Source organism: Papio anubis, chromosome 10 (genome assembly GCF_008728515.1).
Source record: "Papio anubis isolate 15944 chromosome 10, Panubis1.0, whole genome shotgun sequence".
Lineage (NCBI taxonomy): Eukaryota > Metazoa > Chordata > Mammalia > Primates > Cercopithecidae > Papio > Papio anubis.
The window spans coordinates 54,997,210-55,016,051 of record NC_044985.1 but is presented as its reverse complement, the minus strand read 5'-3'; the positions used below and the strand labels follow the sequence as shown (position 1 = coordinate 55,016,051).

Here is an 18,842-nt window from a genome sequence, read left to right as displayed (position 1 = left end):
AACGGTGGTACATATCAAGCCATTCAACTTTTTCTTTTAATGTCATGACTTTTTTCTTCTTCTTGGGAGCACTTCCAGAATCACTAGTGGCACTTTGTATGGGTCCCATGATGTTATTCAAGGTTTATGGTATTGTACTAAACACGATGAAAAATAGCGAGAACCAGAGGAGATCACTTTTTACTGCAATATGCAATTTACTGAAGAGACAACTGCTCATAAGGAGATTAGGGTCATGTGGTGTTTTAAGCAGATACTCCCAATACTTGAGCTCACAATAGCAACAGAGTAGTACAGTATGTACTGCTGTTAATTTTATGCAGCTATGATTTAATACTGCATTCTTATATTTGCTTACATTTTACTCGACTTCAAATGGTGCCATGTATGGTCTGTGTGTGCGTAAGTTTTGATAAATTTTAACTTTTTATAATAGATTTGTGTATCTTTTATGGTAGTAAATGATAAAGGCTTAGTATCTACATATATTTTATGCATTCATGATATGACTTTTTCTTAATTGTTTTAATATTTCTAGATATGCACGCAGTTCATCTGTTTTTTCAAATTGTCTCAAATCTCCAAAAATGTTTTCAATATATTTATTTTTAGAAATCTCTGTATGTGGAGTCACACAGTCTAAACTCATGTGTTTCAAGGGTCAACTGTACTTATTATAGTCCCACAATATCTTACTATTTTTGCTTTAAATGGTCAATTATACTTTAAAGAGATTTTTCTAAATAACAAAAGAGTCTTTTATTACTACTCAAATAGGTACCACTTCTGATTCTCTTCTTTCCTTTGTATAAATCTAGATTTCCATCTGATATCATTTTCCTTCTGCCTCAAGGACTTCCTTTAACATTTCTTATAGTACAGATTTGCTGGTGAAAAGCTTTTAGCTTTTATATGTCTGAAGAAGTCTTTATAAGGTTTTCACTGGGTATAAAATTCTACGTTGACAATTTTTTTCTGTCAGTACTTTAAAGATGTTGCTTCACTTTCTTCTGGTTTGCATTGTTTCTGACAAGAAGTCTTTCTACTTTCATTCTTATCTTGTTTATTCCATACATAATAAACCTTTTTTTTTTTTTCCTGACTGCTTTTAAGGTTTTTCTCGTTATCTCTGGCTTTGGACCATTTGTCATGTGCCGTGGTATCGTTTTCTTCTTGTGTCTCGTGCCTGGGTTTGTTGAGCTTCTTGAATCTCTGGGTTTAGAATTTTCATCAAAATTGGACAATTTTCAGACATTATTTCTTCAAAAAAATTTTTGTTCTCGTATTTCTTTCCTGTCTGTTAATGGATTGCATTCATACATTGAAACTAACCCCTTTCAATCTGCTTTTGAAGATGGGGCCTTTAAAGGGGTAATTAGGGTTAAACAAAGTTCTAAGGGTGGGGCCCTAATCCAGTATGACTGGTGTCCATATAAGAAGAGGAAGAGATAACAGGGAGGCACACATAAAGAAAAGGCCATCAGACGAGACAGCAAGAAGGTGGCTGTCCACTGGCCAAAGAGAGAGGCCTCAGGAGAAACAGAACCTGTCAGCACTTTGATCTTAGACTTACAGCCTCCAGGAACGTGAGAAAATACATTTTTATTTAAGCTACCCAGTCTGTGGTATTTTGTTATGGCAGCCCTAGCAAATTAATATATTCTCTCTCAGGACTTCAATTACATATATATTAGGTTACTTGCAGTTATTCCACTGCTTATTGAAACTGGTTTTTTTTTTTAGTCTTTTTTTCTCCCTATGTTTCATTGTGAACTTTTTTTTTTTAGTTTCCTTCAAGAAAATATTTATTGCACATTATTAGTGATTATGTTTTCTAGCAAAATTAAATATATATGCTTTTCACAAACACAAAATGGGAAGCAAGGAATCTATCAAATTTCAATGTTGAACCAAATCCTGGTTTTCAGAATTCAGCCGCCAGTCATGGTTCTGCACCAAGGCCTCCAGTCCATGATTTCCAGTTGTTGAGGATCTTTTCAGTAATTGGAACAAAATCTTCTTTATATGTAACAATTGTTTCCACATAAAACCCTTTTGGGGGTTCAGATATTTCACTGGGTACTCCACTTGTTGAGCCATTCTTTTGCTGTACTTCAATACCTGATGGCTTTGCCATTTTCCAGCCAAAGCAAAGCACTGAGCCCACCAGAGACCAGGTGCCGATCCCATAGACCACCAACATTCACCAGTACCAGGCCGTGAACTGGTTTTGATACTTGGGTACGCTGGCGAGGGCCTCGATTCTCGCAGGCCCACTGTGGAGGCGGCTCATTGTGAAATTTCTATTGCTGTGTCTTCAAAATCCGTAAGTTTTTCTTCTGCGTGGTTTAATCTGCCATTATTCCCACCCAACGTATTTTCATCTCAGATGTATTTTTATCTCTAAAAGTTTGGTTTGGGTATCTAAATTTTTAAAAAAATTTTTGTGAGTACATAGTAGGTATATATATTTATGGGATATATGAAATATTTTAGTACAGACAGGCAATGCATAATACTCACATCAGGGTAAATGGGGTATTTATGACCTAAAGCACTTATCCTTTGTGTTACAAATAATTCAATTATATTATTTTAGTTATTTTTAAATGTACAATAAATTATTGTTGACTGTAATCACCCTGTTGTGCTATCAAATACTAGATCTTATTCATTCTAACTATATTTTTGTACCCATTAACCATGCCCACACTCCACCCCGCCCCCAACTACCATTCGCAGCCTCTGTTAACCATCCTTCTACTCTCTATCTCAATGAGTTCAATTGTTTTAATTTTTAGTTTCCACAAATCAGTGAGAATATCTGAAGTTTGTCTTTCTGTGCCTGGATTATTTCACTTAACATAATGATCTCCAGTTCCATCCATGCAAATGACGGGATCTCATTCTCTATTCATGGCTGTATAGTACTTTATTGTGATATGTACCACATTTTCATTGTCCATTTGTCTGTTAATGGACACTTAGGTTGCTTAGGGAATCTAAATATTTTATTAATGCATTTTATATTTTAGAACAGTTCTAGATTTACAAAAAACTGAGAATAGGCAGGGCACAGTGGCTCAGCCTGTAATCCCAGAACTTTGGGAGGCCGAGGTGGGTGGATCACCTGAGGTCGAGAGTTCGAGACCAGCCTGACCAACATGGAGAAAACCTGTCTCTACTAAAAATACAGAATTAGCCAGGTGTGATGGCACATGCCTATAGTCCCAGCTATTCAGGAGGCTAAGGCAGGAGAATCGCTTGAACTCAGGAGGTGGAGATGGCAGTGAGCCGAGATCATGCCATTGCGCTCCAGCCTGGGCAACAAGAGTGAAACTCCATCTAAAAAAACAAAAACAAACAAAAAAAAACTGAGAAGATAGTTGTTATGAACTGACTCATGTCCTCTCAAAATTTATATGTTGAGGCCCTAGCTTCCAAAGTGACTGTATTTGGAGACAGGGCTTTTAGGGAGGTAATTAAGGTTAAATGAGGTCAGAAGGATGAGGCCCTAATCCAATAAGACTGATGTCCTTATTTTTAAAAAGGGAAAAGACACCCTTCTGTCACTCTCCTTCTCTACAAGTGTAGAGAAGAGGCCGTGTGATGACACAGTGAGAGGTAGCTGCCTACAAGCCAGGAGGAGAGTCCTCAACAGATACCAGCCCTGATAACTCCTTGATCTTGGACTTCTTGCCTCCAGAACTTAAAGAAAATAAATTTTTCTTTAAGTTGTTTAAGCCACCCAGACTGTGATGGTTTTTATGGCAGTCTGAGCTGATTAATACAGAGCACAGGCTGGGCACGGTGGCTCACACCTGTAATCCCAGCACTTTGAGAGGCTGAGGTGGGAGGATCACTTGAGGCCAGGAGTTTGAGACCAGCCTAGGAAACATAGGGAGATCCCATCTTTACAAAAAGTAAAAATAAATGAGCCAGACATGATGGCACATGCCTGTGGTCCCAACTACTCAGGAGGCTGAGGTGGGAGGATTGCTTGAGCTCAGGAGGTCCAGGCTGCCGTGAGCTGTGATCATGCCACTGCACTCTAGCTGGGCAACAGCAAGACCCTGTCTCAAAATAAATAAATAAATAAATACAGTGTACAAATATATCTGTTCAAGCCATGCTTTCAATTCTTTGGGGCATATACCAGAAGTAGAATTGCCAGTAGTTCTATATTTAATTTTTGGAATAACTGCCATACTGTTTTACATGTGATTAATTATTAGTAATAATAAAAACAAGGCAACGGTATGTTGTTTAAAAAAATAATAAAACTAGAATTTTAGTCATGCCTTTGCTACCAGCTCACTTCACTATGTGACCCTGACAAAATATTAAATCTCTTGGGGCCTCAGTGTCCTCATCTGATATAAGAGTTGTGCTGAATGATTTCATGGTCACGTCAGTGCCAAAGTTTCTTGGCTCTATGATTCTAGGTGCTAGGATACCTGGTATCCTGAGTTGTGCATACTTGACAATACTACTGCTTTTTAAGTTGCTTGCTGTTAAGGGCTGAGACAGGGTAAGGTCCCTAGTGGACTGAATTGAGTGTGGTGATCTCCAGAATGGCCAAAGGCAAAAGGCACATCGAAGATTGGGACAATAAGGGTAATGCTAGTCATCAAAACTAAGGGTCAGGAACAAGGGCTTTGTGTAGGAGCCAGGGACACCAGGAAGAGGTCAGGCTAGAGGTTGCCTAGCTAGACTGCAAAGCTGAGTGGTGACTGGCTTCCCTATGTTGGTCATAGGTGGTGCTGGACCCCAGAGTTTGTTAGACTTCTCTGTGTCTCAGTCTCCCTTGCTGTAAAACAGTGCTATTAATTGCTGTTTTTCTACCAGTTAGGCTAGAGATAAATGGAAATACAAACTTTGAAAAGAACTAGACCTTAATTTTTTCTCTCAAATAAAAAAACTAAATGTGAAATTTATTTAAGTTGGAGTAAAAATAAAAATTGGTGAATTTGAGTAAGAGTATATGGGAGTTCTTTGCACTATTCTTGCAACTTTTCTGTAAGTTTAAAATTTCATAATTGGATTAATGTGGACATAAAGATGGGAACAACAGACACTGGAGACTCCAAAAGGAGGAGGGGAGAGAGGGTGGGCAAGGCTGAAAACCTTCCTGTTGGGGGCTATGTTCACTATCTGGGTAATGGGACCAATAGAAAGAAGCCCAAACCCCAGCCCCATATGACATACGCTTGTAACAAACTTACACATGGGCCCCCTGAATCTGAAATAAAAATGAAAATTTAAAGATAAAATTACATCAAAACTATAAGTTACCAAGGAAAAGAGGAAAAACTTATTTAAGAAGGAGAATGAGGCCAGGTGCAGTGGCTCACACCCTATCATCCCAACATGTTGAGAGGCCTAGGCAGGAGGATCACTTGAGCCCAGGAATTAGAGACCAGCCTGAGCCCAGGAGTTAGAGACCAGCCTGGGCAATGTAGTGAGACCTTGTCTCTACTAAAAATTAAAAAAAAAATTAGCTGGGCATGTGCCACACACCTATAGTCCCAGTTACTCAGGAGCTGAGGCAGGAGAATAGCTTGAACCCAGGAGTTCGAAGCTGCAGTGAGCTGTAATTGTGCAACTGCACTCTAGCCTGGGTGACAGAATGAGACCCTGTCTCAAAAAAATAAAAAAGAAGAGAAAAGAAATTTACCCACAGCTTCTTTAGAGTTGATTTTGGCCCAGCATGGTGGTATGTGTCTGTAGTCTCAGCTACTCTGGAGGCTGAGGCAGGAGGATCATTTGAGCCCAGAAGTCTGAGGCTGTAGTGTGTTATGGTCATAACTGTGAATAACCCCACTGCAGGCCAGCCTGGGCAACGTAGGGAGATCTGTCTTTAAAAACAAACAAACAAAAAAGGATTGATTTTGTATGCATAGATGAACTGCTTCCAAGGCAAAACATCCAAATCATCTTATTAAAATGTCTTTCGACATTGACCCTAGAAGTACATCCAAATACCAATGTATTCATATTAACAACTCTAATTTGTCATTAGAAATTCAAGCAGCCACACTTCCAGATTTATCAGCTGATGATAAACCCTTGCATTGTACACTTAAATATTGTGAATTTTATTATGTCAATTATAATCAATAATTTTTTTAAAAAAGAAAACTATAAAAATAAGTCATTCCTTTTTATTGCCCCAATATGTTTATTCCAATGGACATCTGGTGTTAGGATCACAGTAACTGCCATTGGTAATAAATAATAAACAGCATCAATTGATAAATGCTGAACATGGGACGCTTAGAATGACCTAAATTCCCACCTTCTCTCTTTTGTCAGTATAAATTAAAAATAAGAGAGAGCAGGTGGTTAACATAATGGAATTTGCTTCACCAGGAGGCTGCTATGGTGAATTATTTGATCTGAAATAAAAAGGTGATAACGATGGGGATCATTTGAGATCAGATGTATCAACTCTCCTTTGTATTCTAGAGCAAATATTAGAGGGTTGAATGATTCTCAAGCTGTAGATATTTCTCAGGTCTATTTTTAAGCTCAAACTGGCTCTTTCCCAGAACGAAGAGAAACAAAAATCTACTGGCAGTAAAGCCTTTACCTTTTTTCATTGAATTTTCTGAGGGGATTAAAAAAAATCTTCTGAAAATCCAGGACAGATGGAGCATTATGAAGAACACTGCAAAATAGAATACTTTCAGAGAGTACTTAGAAGAAAATAAAATGTTCAAAAAGACCTTGTCTTCAAAAAAAAAAAAAAAATCGGTTGACTAAAGACAAAGTATCTGATGTAGTAAGTATTTGCCTTTCTTTGAAGGAACTGGAAACAATAAAACCCAGTCACATTAAATTGTTCTCAAACTCGGTGTATTAGGCACCAGTCCAAAGGATTTCCACCTGAAAAGTTGGTAGAATTCCTTTTAGCAATAAAATAGTTGAATGATTTGGGTAATGTTGGAGAGAATTGATAAAAATGTGCTCATTAACATTCATTCTCTCTTTTTCCTAACTCTGAAACTATTCCTTAGATATCAGAAAAGTTAAATTTAATACAGTGGAAATTCTCCAAGGGGAAAGGAATAGCAGAAAAAATCCAGATGTGGCAGCCCTGTTGTGTGCTCACAGAGGTTGCACAATCTCCACTTGTAGATGGGTGAACAGGTATTAGAATCAGTTACCTGGCTCTTTGTAACACGTACAGAATGTGAGGTGGCCTATGCCAGGCTGGAGGGAGAGTGAGAAGGGCTCTGACACTGCTTCCCAGTTCACCATGACTCATTGCTACCAAACCATTGGGAATGAGCCAGTATAAGGGAACATGTTACAGCAGCCAGTGAAATAGACCAAAAAACTGTCAGTCCCAGGAAAGTACTGGAGAGGAGAACTGCAAGTGTGGCAGCGAATCTTTGCCAAACAGATACAGTTGATTTTTTTTTTTTCTTAAAAAGTCACACTTGACAAATCCTTCCGAAGTTTCAAGGGGAAAAGACATAAACTTCCATTTTGCTATCAATAAAGGTAGCAGGATATAACGGGCTTAAATACCATCTTAAGAATAAAACATAGAGGCAACATGGCAAGCTATAGCAAGAAAAGAAAAAAAAAAAAACAATGAAGAAAAAGAAGTGCAGTGAAAAACAACAAAAGCAAAATCTTCCTTGAAGGGAAACTGGGAGCATATTTCCTTGGCTGAAGATCCAGTGTGAATAAAAGGGGAAAAAAATAACATCTTGATAAGGCCAAATGAAATGGGTAAACCAACCTTTAGTATTAACGAGATTGTCAAGAGATCTTTTTAGATGGGTGATTTGGAGTGCTGGCATTTTGACACCTGAGGCTGTTTACCAAGCTTAAAGAAATTGGCAAAATCTCAAAATGCTTTCAAAATCACTTCATTGTGATTCTCTTTAGATCAGCAAAAATCAAATAGATGCCTATAGCTCATAGATGAGGGGGTACTAAAAAGCATGAGTGTGGTATTGTAACAAATCCGAAGTGTTTGTAAACCATTGTCTGTGTCTTTGAATGTTTGGAATTGCAGGATGATTGCAGAAAGGATGACCTAAAAGTGGATGGTCAGGCCTGGCTGCAAACGGATGTCTGAAAGAAAATGGGGATCCTAGGTAACCCATCACAGCCCTCTATGCGCTTCAGAAACCAGCATGGTTTGATTATGTCATTGCCTCTAAGTGAATGCAGGTGACATTGTTTTGATCATTTGATGAACATGCCTCCTCCAGGGACAGTGTGATCCAAGATGCCAGGTCCATTTCAGGGCCTGAGTCAGATGTCCAGAATCTCAAAAAGACTGGGAATTAGACCTGAGTTCTCAAGGGGGAGGACTTCTTAAGGGAAATTTTTTTTCTTGGCTAAAGAGGCACTCAGGAGGAAATGTCTCTTGCTGCCATTGAATGACTAGATCATCTATCTATCTATCTATCTATCCATCTATCTATCTATCTATCGTTATATTCAAAAAATATTTTCTCAGCATCTACTATGTGCCAGGGATTATGGTAGGTGTTGGGGATAAGATTAGTTAATAAGATCCTCATGGAGTTTACATTCTAATGAGAGTTCCAAATAAACAAGTACACAGATAAATATTACACTTACAGATTCTGAAGAGTTCTGAAGAAGAAAAAAAGGGGTGATGAAGAGTGCATGGAAAGGGGACTAAATTGAATGAAGGTCCCTTTAGTCAGAGTGGTCAAGTCATGGAGAGCCAAGTCTTGAGCGAGAAAAAGCTAGACCTATAGATGGAAAACAGTGACAAGGAAGGAAAGAGTATTTCAGTTAAAGGGAACAGCAAGCACAAAGCCTATGAAGTAGAAAAGAAGAGGCATGCTCTAATGTGGTTGACTCAAGGGAAGAGTGATAGTAGATGAGGTTGCAGGGACAAGAAATTAGGATTTTATTCTGAGTGCACTGGGAAATCATTAGTGGCTTTTAAGCCACAGAATAAGGTTAGACATATTTTATTATTTTTTTGTTTTTATTTTTACTTTTTTTTTTTGAGACAGAGTCTCACTCTGTTGCCCAGTATGGAGTGCAGTGGTGCCATCTCGGCTCACTGCAAGCCCCACCTCCCGGGTTCATGCCATTTTGCTGCCTCAGCCTCCCTAGTAGCTGGGACTACAAGCGCCCGCCACCGTGCCCGGCTAATTTTTTGTATTTTTAGTAGAGATGGGGTTTCACCGTATTGGCCAGGATGGTCTTGAACTCCTGACCTCATGATCCGCCCGCCTCAGGCTTCCAAAGTGTTGGGATTACAGGTGTGAGCCTCCGCTCCCGGCTAGACATATTTTAGTAAGATCACTTTGACTGTTACATGAAAAATGTATTGGAGGAGGACAAATATGGAAGCAGTTATACCAATTAGTTGGTACCAGGTGATAGTGACTTGTGCTATTTATCCCACTAATATGGTTTGGATCTGTGTTCCCACCCAAATCTTGTGTTGAATTGTAATCCCCAGGGTTGGAGGTGGGGCCTTGTGGGAGGTGATTGGATCATGGGAGTGGTCCTTCATGAATGGTTTAGCACCATATCCTGGCGCTGCTCTCCTGACAGTGAGTGAGTTCTCGTGAGTTCTACTTGTTTAAAATTGTGTGGCACCTTATCCTCCCCTGCCCCACCCCTGGCACTTCATCCTGCTCTGGCCACGTGAAGCTCTTCACTCGCCTTTTGCCTTCTGTCATGACTGGAAGCTTCCCCAGCCCTCCCCGGAAGCAAATGTTGTCATGCTTCCTGTATAGCCTGTGGAACCATGAGCCAAGTAAACCTATTTTCTTTATAAATTACCCAGTCTCAGGTACAGGTATTTCTTTATAGTAGTATGAGAACAGAGTAATACACCCACTAAGAAGGAATCTCTACACCTCCTTCTCTTGACTCTGGACATGCGTGTGGCTGCTTCTACCAATAGAATAGCAGTGGAACCAACCCTGGGATGTCCATATTTAGACCATAAAAGGCCATGTGAAGCCTCTGCCTTGTCTACTAGGACATTGCATGATCTATTACATGAGAAGTCCACCTCAGGCCAGGCGCTGTGGCTCACACCTGTAATCCCAGCACTTTGGGAGGCTGAGGTGGGCAGATCACTTGAGGCCAGGAGTTTTTGCTTTTTTTTTTTTTTTTTGAGATAGAGTTTCACTCTTGTTGCCCAGACTGGAGTACAATGGCACGGTCTCGGCTCACTGCAACCTCCGCCTCCCAGGTTCAAGTGATTCTCTTGCCTCAGCGTCCTGAGTAGCTGGAATTACAGGCACCCACCACCACACCAGGCTAATTTTTGTATTTTTAGTAGAGTTGGGGTTTCACCATGTTGGCCAGGCTGGTCTCGAACTCCTGACCTCAGGTGATCCACCCACCTCGGCCTCCCAAGTACTGGGATTACAGGCATGAGCCACCACTCCCAGCCCGAGGTCAGGAGTTCTAGACCAGCCTGGCCAACATGGCAAAACCCTGTCTCAACTACAAACACAAAAATTAGCTGGGCATGGTGGAACGTGCCGGTAATCCCAGCTACTCGGGGGGCTGAGGCAGGAGAATTGCTTGAACCCACAAAGCAGAGGTTGCAGTGAGCTGAGACCTTGCCACTGCACTCAGCCTGAGGCAACAGAGTGAGACGCTGTCTTAAAAAAAAAAAATACAAGTCCACTTCAGCTGAGGATGGTGGCTCACATCTATAGTCCCGGCTACTAGAAAGTCTGAGGAGAGAGGATCACTTGAGCCCAGGGATTCAAAGCTGCAGGAGCCATAATCACACCTCTGCATTCCCATTCTAGCCTGGGGAACAGAGTGAGACCTCATATAAATAAGAATAAGGAAGCCCACCTATCCTGAGGCTGCCCTGCTATGAAGGAATCCAAGTCACATGAAGTGTAAATGTTCCAGTCAACAGTCCCAGCTTAGGTCCCGGTCAGCAGCCAGCATTGACCACCAGATGTGTGAATGAAGAGGCCTTCAGATGATTCCAGCCCCTATTGTTAAGGCAACCCCAATCCCCGAGTCTTCCCAGCAGAAGATTCAGCTACTATAAAGTCAAGATAAGTCATTCCCACTGTGCTCTCTCTGAGGTCCTGACACAGGAAGGTTGGAAGTGGTTTGTCACATAGCAATAGTAACTGAAACACTGGGAGAGGGACATCTTTAAGAGGAGAAATCAAGTTCCCAATGAGATTTTAAAGGTGTACTAATGAAACAAGTAGAGACATCAAGTAGTTAGTTGGACATGTGAGTGTAAGCAGACTTCTTGACTGGAGATATACCAATGGCAAACAGCATATGGATGTCGTTTAATTTCCCAGGCCTGGATGAGATCACCTACAGCAGGAGGTGGACAGAGAAGACCTCATTCTGAGGAAGCCCAGTATTTAGAGGTAGGGAAGAGAAGGAAGAGCCAGAAAAGGGAATTGAGACAGAGTGCCCAGGGAGGCGAGGAAAAAAAAAAAAAAAACCCAAGAGAATGGTTTGTCACAAAAGCTGAGAGAGAACATTATTTCCAGAACAAAGACAGCGGTCAACTTTGTGGGAAACTATTGAGAGTCAAAAAAGATAAGAGAAAAATGGTCATTAGGTTTGGCAGCAAAGAGATCACTTGGGACCTTGAAAAGAACAATTTCAGTGGGAGTGGATGGGGCAGACACATAATGGGGGTTTTGATCTCTCAGGGAAAGAAGAGCAGTCTATTATTTCAGAAAAAGTTGGATCAGCCATGCCATATGCAGCTAGCTTAAGTGCTACTGAAATGACACAATTTACCTGCTTAGAAGGACAGCATAATGTAGTAAACAGCATAAAGTTTTAGCATCAGACAGAACGGGGTTGAAATTCTACACACAAATTACATAAACTCATTAAGGTTCAGTTTGTTTATCTGTAAACTGCAGAGGAAAAAGCACTTTTCTTCTATTCTCTTAGGTTCTGCAGTTAGGAACCTAGAAATTGAACTGACAAAAGACAGGTTAACAAGAGAAAAACAGAGTTTATGAATGTGTGCAATGTACATGCATGTGGGATAAACTCAGTGATGAGTAACTTGCAGGAGTAGTTGGAACTTGGGGCTTATGTAGCACCATAACAAAGAATGGTGAATTTGCAGAGATGTGGCAAAATGAAGGAAAAGGGGTTTAAATTTTGGACTGACAAATTATGGGGAGGTAAATATGTGGAGAGAAACTAATGGAAAATAGGAGTTATTTTATTGGAGTTTACTATGAGGTACCTTTTGGTGCTATCTCTGGGCTAGAGTTATCTCCTCGTCTCTAGTGATTATAAGTCTAAGAGTTTCCTCTTCCTGGTATGCGACAGAGAGAGAGAGAGAGACCTTTGCAATTTTTTTTTTTTAATTAAAAAAATTGTTAATTGCAGAGATGGGTGTCTTGCTATATTGCCCAGACTGGTCTCAAACTCCTGGCCTCAAGTGATCCTTCTGCTTCGGCCTCCCAAAATGCTGGGATTACAGGTGTGAGCCACCAAACCTGGCACAAATGGAAATTTACGTCCTACTTTTTAGGCAAGTAGGGAGGAGGGCAGAGATACTTCTTGGCATGTGCTGCTTCTCAACTGTTTTCAGCTCAAAATAATCCTCATGCAAAAGTGCATATTTTGGGGTGGCATATTCTAATCCTTCCCCCCAAATAAGAATAATACTTTTTCATAGGGTTGTTGTAAGCATAACATGAGAGACCATTTTAGCATAGTAGTAAGCATATGTAAGTTGCTTAAGCTCATTCATTTAAAACATACTTATTAAGTGCCTACTGTGTACCAGGCCCTGTGCTGAGTGCCTGGCATACAAGGATGAAGTCTCAGTTCATGATCTGCAGAAATTTATCGACTAGTGAGGAGACAGACCTGCAAACAGTTGCATTACAGTAAGATTATTGCTTCAGTGGGATTGTGACAAAGGAGAAGAAAACCTGAATGAGTCTGAGGGGATCAAGAAAGGCTTCACAGAAGAAGCAGTATTTTATCTGCGACTTGAAGACACGGGGTAGGTTTGCCAGGTGGACAAGCTGAGGAGGGTATTCCGAGTAGAGAGAACATTGTATGCAAAGCTTCAGGAATGGAACTGAGCATAGCATGTTCTGGAACGAGATAGCTGAGTGTTACTGGAGTAAAACTTGTGTGGAACAGGTGGGGGTGTGATGGTAGGAAAATGGTGGGGGATGAGGCCAGACAGGTACAAAGAGGATGGAGAGTCTCATTTGTCATGAAGAGGAGTTTAGATTTTATCTGAAGGGATCAGGAGCCACTGAAGTACTTGGTAATAAGGAAGTGAAAAAAACATTCTTTTTGTTGTTTTTCAGAAATGAGGTATCAGTCCATCACCCAGGCTGGAGGGCAGTAGTGCGATCACGGCTCAATGCAGCCTCAAACTGCTGGGTTCAAGGGGTCCTCTAGCCTTAGCCTCCCAAGTAGCTGGGATTACAGGCAGGAGCTGTGACCCCGACGACAAAATCATTCTTATGCATAGAAGGTGAACTGAGAGTTTGCTTAGCTTTGTAAAATGCCCTAATCTTTGCTCTTAAAAAATAACATTGGCCTCTGACCAATGCTCAGCAGTATATGTGCTATGATTTGTTTTTCCAAATGTTCCTCTGAACTATTCTCATTCTCTTGTGGGGAGATACTCACAGATCAATTGAACAGAATAGAGAATCCAGAAAGAGACCATCTAGAGGAAAGACGGAATTACCTTGCCATTCTTTCTATAGAGAATGATATCAATGTCATGCAAAGTCACATCAGTGATCAAAGAGTACATATCCATCCTGGGCAACATAGTAAGACCCTGTCTCTACAAAAAATAAAAAATTAGCCCAGGAGTGGTGATGTGCACCTGTAGTGCTAACTACTTGAGAGGCTGAGGTGGAAGGATTGCTTGAGCCCAGGAGATTGAGGCTGCAGTGAGCTATAATCGCACTACTACACTCCACTCTGTCTTGAAAAAGAAAAAAAAAAGTACATAGCTAAAAAACAATATACATATATATATGGAAAAAAGTATTAGAGAGGTGATTGTGATATGATGACATTATCTAGATTTTATCATATTTGATACTTTATGATATTTTATGATAATTTTGATATTTATAGTCTTAGAAATTTGGTTTGATGTGCTTTGTCATTCTAAATTCATTTTTTTTTTTAAGAGGTGGGGTCTTGCTGTGTTGTCCAGGCTGGAAAACAGTGGCTATTCACAAGTGTGATCATAGCACACTACAGCCTCAAACTCCTGGATTCAAGTGATCCTCCTGCCTTAGCGTCCAGAGTAGCTGGGCCTATAGGCATGTGCCACTGCGTCCAGCTATTTAATTTTATTCTTGCACCTACTTTTGTGTCATAATTTTGCATTTTTTTCTTAAAGAAGTATATTGTTTTTCTTAAATAAGGTTCTAAAAACTGAATATTCATTAGGCCTCACAAAATCTAGATAAGTGTCTGAGTACTGCACTGTCTTTTATTGATTTCTCTAAACCTGCCTGCAATTTTGTAAACAGTCATTTTATTAAACTCTCTTCAGTTTCTCAGTTTGCCATGCCCTCTGTTTGTAGGACCATGATATTCAACAATGTTCATGTGAGTCATAATCTTTGTTCATCACTTATACAATAGATTCTCTTGTATGTATAAAGACATTCACAATAATAAAAAGGATATGTGATATATACATATATACATATACCATCTGTGTGTGTGTATATATATATATAATGTGTATGCCAGTGCCATGTATAGGTACTTAAGTAATTGTTAACAATACTTCCTGGAGAGAAACAGGGGAATAGGGGACAGAGATTAGATGAGGAATTATTTCATTGTATTCCTCTTTCTTTTTTTCTTTTTTTTATAATTTTTTATTTTTGTAGAGTTGGAGGTCTTGTTACGTTGCCCAGGCCGGTCTCAAACTCCTGGGCTCAAGTGATCCTCCTGCCTCAGCCTCCCAAATTGTTGGGATTACAGACATAAGCCACTGTGCCCGGCCTATATTCCCCTTTCTTGCCTAACCTTTTTCATGTTTATATATTTGTTACTCAATTAAATTAAATTTTGATTTCATTTTTGTTCAAACAAATTCACTAGGTACTTTTTGAGGGGGAGAGGTCAAAACTTAAGAGTTAGGTTCCATTCAAGGTTAATCAATATAGTTTATTTTCATGTTCTCATGACAGTGTTCCCATAGTTGGAGGACTTCTGGAACTGGTGAGCAGCCCCTAAAGAATAGGATAGCCTCATGTTGCCCATCAGGTAATGGGCATAAAAGTAGCACTTTTCACTTTATTCAGATCTTACCTTTGTTTGAAAATATTCTCTGAGATTTTCCTATGAGGACAGATTACATTACTAGAGGACTATGTTGATTTTTATTCACTTCAGGGGCACTCTCCAGAATTCCATGGGAATTTCTAGACATGACATGAAGTGCCCACATTTATTTCACAGATCTCCCCAGCCATATAGCTGAGCCTCAGTGTTGCACCATCAGGAAACAAGAACGTGCGCCCTGGGAACCTGGAAATAGAAAATAGATCCTAACCCCATCCAGCTGACTGAGACCAACGCCGGATTCCTCAGCAGGGCAACCTGCCAGGAGTAGAGTCTGTAGTACTGAGTAACTCTCCTGCAGAGGTTCCCCTCACACACTCCACTTGTGCAGAAGACTAGAAAGATGGCCAGAAACATCATAAAAAACATCACTCTGCAGAGTGGCCTGCCTCTTGGCCTGCTGGGGTGGCAGCCCTGGTGCCAGGGAGGCAGCTGAGGTATGGAAAGTTATATTAGGGAAGAGAGGAAAGGGAAATATAGCCCCACAAACCCAGAAAAGAAAGAATGGAGAAATAGGGCCTTCAAAGTTGAATTCCTAGCCAGGCATGGTAGCTCATGCCTGTAATCCCGGCACTTTGGGAGGCCAAGGCAGGCAGACCACCTGAGGTCAGTTCGAGACCAGCCTGACCAACATGGAGAAACCTCGTCTCTACTAAAAAAAAAATTCAAAATTAACCTGTCATGGTGGTGCATGCCTGTAATCTCAGCTACTCAGGAGGCTGAGGCAGGAGAATCACTTGAACCCAGGAGGTGGAGGTTGTGGTGAGCCGAGATCGCGCCACTGCACTCCAGCCTGGGCAACAAGAGTGAAACTCCATCTCAGAAAAACAAAAACAAAAACAAAGTTGAATTCCTGGCGTGGTGAAACCCCATCTCTACTAAAATACAAAATTTAGCTGGGTATGGTGGCAGGTGCCTATAATCCCAGCTACTCAGGAGGCTGAGACACGAGAATCACTTGAACCCAAGAGGTGGAGGTTGTAGTGAGCTGAGATCACACCACTGCACTCCAGCCTGAGGGACAGAGAGAGACTCTGACTTAAAAAAAAAAAGTTGAATTCCTTGTTTCTTATAGTCATGTGCCTGCAGTGTATATGCTTCAGTCACCCAGTGCCTCAGGAAAGCAAATGATTTCTGGAATATGGTAGCTGACGATATTTGATGATATTCAGTTTCTTCACTACACAAATGATTCCATCGTAGCCAGGGAAGTATGCAACCTTGTGACTTCCCTCCCCATAACCAAAATATTTCCCCTTCTCCCTGTGCCTCAAATTCTTTCAACAAGACAAAGCCTTTTATTCCACAATTAGGAACAAGGAGCCCAACTCTAAGAGCTGGAACATATTGGCTTAAATACACAGGAAGGTTGTTATGGGCTTCCCTTGGGAAAATCCCCCTTATGGGGCCTGAAGACCCTCTGACACTTCATTGTAAAAATTCTTTCTTCTTTTGGGAAGCAGATGGAGTTAACAGGCTGTAACATTTCTCTATTGTTCTTAAGCAAGGCACATACTAATCTCTTTGTCCTCTCTCAGAAGATAGGCTTTATATCTGCGTCAAGAGACAAGACCATCTACAAATACATTAATTTGTTTAGAATTTATGCTCACTCTTTGTTTCTATGAAATAAAACAAAGGATCCTGCCCCATAGTGACTCAAGTAGGTCAAGAGAATTGTGATTGAAAAACCCCAAGGGTCTTTAATTTCTTCCTGGAACAAAGAAAAAAGCTCAACACTGTGGCCCCCATCCCCTTTCCATCACCTTTGATGGCTTGCAAAGAACTTGTCTGTAGAAGAACAGGCTTTTATCAGCTCCCTAACTCCACAAAAGAACTACTAGTTCCTAGGCCTGAACCATGTTGATGACTAAAAGAATCTCAGCTTCAAAGAGTCAAAAGGCCAGAGCATAGTAAAGTCTAACATTGATTGATTGATTGATTGATTGACTGATTGATTGATTTTTTGAGATGGAGTTTCCCTCTTGTTGCCCAGGCTGGAGTGTAGTGGCACAGTCTCAGCTCACTGCAACCTCTGCCTCCTGGGTTCAAGCGATTCTCCTGCCTCAGACTCCCGAGTAGCTGGGATTACAGGCACACGCCACCATGCCCGGCTAATTTTTGTATTTTTAGTAGAGACGGGGTTTTACCATGTTGCCCAGGCTGGTCTCAAACTCCTGACCTCAGGTGATCCGCCTGCCGTGGACTCCCAAAGTGCTGGGATTACAGGCTTGAGCCACCATGCCTGGCCCCTAACACTGATTTTCAAAAATAACTAATATTTATGTTTCTACAGCTTTATTGGGGTATAACTGACTTACAATAAATAACTTATAGTTGAAATGTACAATTCGACAGGTTTTGACATATGTATATGTAAACCAAAAAGTATCTGAGACAGGTCTCCATCAATTTAGATGTTTATTTTGCCGAGGTTGAATAGACACCCAGGAGAAAGAGACACAAGCCGCAGTAGGATCTGTAACCCTTATTTTTTCTGCAGAGAATTTTGGGGGCTTCAATATTAAAGAGGAAAAGTGGGCAGAAGGGGAAAGAAAAAAAAAGAGGAAGGGTATGGTCACATTCTTGTGAAGTCACATGTTGTACATGAAAAGGAAGGGGTAGGGGAAAAATCAATGATGTATTTGACTCAGTAAATCTGCACTTTTACATAAGATAAAGTAAACAAAGAGTGGAGAAGCAGTCAAACATGCATTCAGCTCAGGATGGGAGGGGATTTCGAATCTCCTCTTTCCCCTCACCCCCTCCCGCCCCCGAGTCCATGAAGATAAGCTGTTCATTTACATTGTCAAGGTAAGGGAGGTCCCCTGTGGCCTTCTCTCTGTAGCTAGCAGTTTAGGAACAAAAATAAAGGCAGTTTTTGGTTTTTTTTCATGACTCAGCTTCCAAGCTTAACTTTTCCCTTTTGTCTTCATGAATTTGGGGTTCCAAGATTTTATCTTCCTTTCATGTATGCAACTATGAAACCATTGCCACAATTAATGTACTGAAAATACCTCTAAAAGTCTTTTTGCTTTTGTAACACTTTCTTCCTTTTTTTCCCACATCTCCTCATCCACCAGGAAACCACTGATCTGCTTTCTGTCACTATACATTAGTTTGCGTTTCCTAGAATGTTGTATAAATGAACTCATACAGTGCATACTCTTTTTCTGGTCTGGCTTCTTTTGCTCAGCATTAATTATTTGGGGATTCTTCCATGTTGTTGAATGTATCAGTAGTTCATTCCTTTGTATGGCTGGGTAGTATCCCACTGGGTGGATATACCAGTTTGTTTCACCTGTACATGGACATTTGGGTTGTTTCCAGTTTGGGGCTGTTACCAATGAAGATTCTATGAACATTTATGCATAATTCTGTATAGATGCATGTTTTCTTTTCTCTTATACCTAAGAGTGAATGGCTGGATAAAATGGTAGGTTTATGTTTAACTTTCTAAGAAACTGACAGACTTTTCCAGAGTGGTAGTACTATTTATACTTTGCCCAGCA

General features: G+C 40.6%; 1 protein-coding gene and 1 pseudogene across 1 annotated transcript in view; one reads left to right on the top strand and one right to left on the bottom strand.

Moving 5' to 3' along the window:
- Positions 1 to 18,842, top strand: part of METTL8 (methyltransferase like 8) — a 186,677-nt gene that overhangs the window by 144,576 nt on the left and 23,259 nt on the right. The window lies entirely within an intron of this gene.
- Positions 1,943 to 2,293, bottom strand: LOC116269225 (annotated as a pseudogene).